Below are 2,688 nucleotides of genomic sequence, written 5' to 3'. Positions count from 1 at the left end.
TAAAGCTATTCTCTGCAAAAAAAAGAAAAAAGTAAATGTGGTATGTTTATATAATGGAATACTACTCTGCTATAAAGAATAATGTATTTTATATTTGTAGGAAAATAGGTACATCTATGTTGAGAGAAGTAAACCAGACACACAAGCTTAACTACACCATCAAATTTCCCATTTGAGTCAGGCAGTGTACACAAAGGGTAAAAAGAAAGGGACTAGGAGAAGGATCCCTTACAATAGTAAAGTGGTCCAAGGGAGCAAGAATGAGAGGTGATGAGGAGGGTAAGGGAAAATTAGAAAAATAAAGATATCCCACATATAAGAATCTAATAACCTCAAGTAATGTAAACATTATTTTTCATAAAATAAGCTGAGATTAGTAATATCATAAAGAATAAAAAATGGTAGTCAGGGAGCTAGCTTGGTGGAATAAGTGATTGCCTGTCAAGTGCAAGGTCCTGAGTTTGATCCCTGTTACGAAAGAAAGAAGAAAGAAAGGAAGAAAGAAAGAAAGAAAGAAAGAAAGAAAGAAAGAAAGAAAGAAAGAAAGAAAGAAAGATGGGATAGAGGAATTGGAGAGGAGAAAAGGGAGTGAAAACAAGAAATACACTCTGGTTTATACATGTAAGTACTCCCCAAGAGGATCACAAACTGCATGAGTTGCAAACATTTACTAAAAAAATTAAAAATTTAACAAAAGAATCCAAATGGACTTAATAATCTTTCCTTCATATATAAACATGTACAAAACCCTCAAAATATAGAAAACGAGAAATATACCAATCACTAATGACATTTAGTAATTTTAGGTGGCCTATAAGGACAGTAGCCTTGCCACTATTAATTTAATCCAAGTTGATTGTACAAAATAAAATCTTCCCTTAAAAGGGCTCAAATAACTACTACCAGAGTTTGATAATTTTATCTTATTCTTCAGTTGTTGACCTGCTCCTTATCTAATTCACACATATTCTCTTTATTACATGTCTTTGAATAACATATAATAAATCAGTATTCATATTATTTATGTTGAATCGAAGTTCTCTCTGTCTCTTGCTGTGTAATGGCTGCAGGTATGATTTTCCAGTTATATATAGGAAGAAACAAAACTAAATCTCATTACTTTATTGATTATCTAAGTAACAACACTGAGGTGTTGACTGTGTACAGATGTCAACATTGAATATGTTGTCTAGGCAAAAAGTGGTGACAGGAAGAGACTTAACAGAACAAAAAACTGAACATTGAGGGTGAAATTTGAGTTAAGATTAATTTATATTGTCATCTTCATAGGTTTAAGACATTCTTTGATGATTAAAACACACTTCTGTAGGTGAAAGCAGTTGGCCTTAGGGACTATGTCTGGTCCCCATATCCTTCTTCTGTGGCTCTCTTTTTGCTCTCTGTGCTTCCTGGTTGCCATGGTTTGATTAGCTTTCCTATATGTGCTTTTCCACCAAGCCTTTCCAACAAAATGTGTCTGACTTGGAATCAGCTGACCATAAACTGAAAATTCTCAAGCCCAGATGTGAAAGAAATCTGTCTACTTTACTTTCTATACAACTCATATTTTGTCCCAGAAGTGGAAATTCTAAATAATGCATGAGAAAAATGTGAAAAACTTAAGAATGATATAACCATTTGCAGAATGTAATGCATATGGTAAAAGTTTGCCTTTGGGAAGGAATGATTGATTGACTGATGTAAGAAACTAAAGCAGGTCCAGCAAAAATCAGCCTGAGCAGATGGAAACTAAAACACTAGAGTTGGAGGAAAAACTAATTAGGTCCACCAGGTGTCTAAAAAGAAGGACAACTAAATAAGCCAATAAAGCACATCCAGATAAATTAAAGTGAATGGTGGTAGGTAAGGCAGATATTCTGTAGAGCCAATAATCAGAATATTTATGTTTCCACCAAAGATGACATTGTAAGTTTTAGCACACAGTAACTTGTTTTGGGAACATTTGACCTTGTGATTCCTGGAGAAGAACACTATCAGAATAAAAATCCAAACCTTATGCTAATCTTTGGTGCTTTATTGCTTGGACTCTAATTCTTCATAATTTCAAGATTTTATCTTGTTTTGGAAAGCATGAGGAAGTTTGAAATTCAGTTTTCATAATTTGCATTAGCCAGAACTCTACTGAAGAAAAAAAAAATAACAAAAGTAAGGTGAAACATTATGGACAAGACTGCATGCCAAATAAAGATATCTAGAAAACAATGCACTTCTGTAATAGATCAGTATCCTGGAGTATTAAGCTGGAAAAATACTTATACTATAACATGAGTAAACAATTGCGTTGAACTACAATAATGTGATGAGCATTACAAATTTTATGGAACTGTGGTATGAAACTAACATTTTTTATATAATTAACATTTTATTTGACATATTATCTAGCCACATCCAGTCAGCCTTTATGGCAAGGTAATTCTAGAACCGGAAATAGTCTTTAAAATCCCAGATCTCCATTGTTCCAAATCAGCTATTAATTAAGTTCAATGTTCCAGACTGTTAAACAGCAGCTGTATCCTGCTACTGTTCACAGAGGACAGACTAAAAATATGTAAAATCAATACATGCATTGTCATGCCCCTGGTATCATACATTATTTCTGTCCTCAAAGCAGAAAAATGTCACTGTACATCTTTGCAGAATTCCCAGAACTCCTCAGACAAGCCAAAG

Source organism: Octodon degus, unplaced genomic scaffold (assembly GCF_000260255.1).
Source record: "Octodon degus isolate 3935 unplaced genomic scaffold, OctDeg1.0 scaffold00386, whole genome shotgun sequence".
Taxonomy (NCBI): Eukaryota; Metazoa; Chordata; class Mammalia; order Rodentia; family Octodontidae; genus Octodon; species Octodon degus.
The sequence above is the reverse complement of the archived record's forward strand: the minus strand, read 5'-3'. Positions refer to the sequence as shown.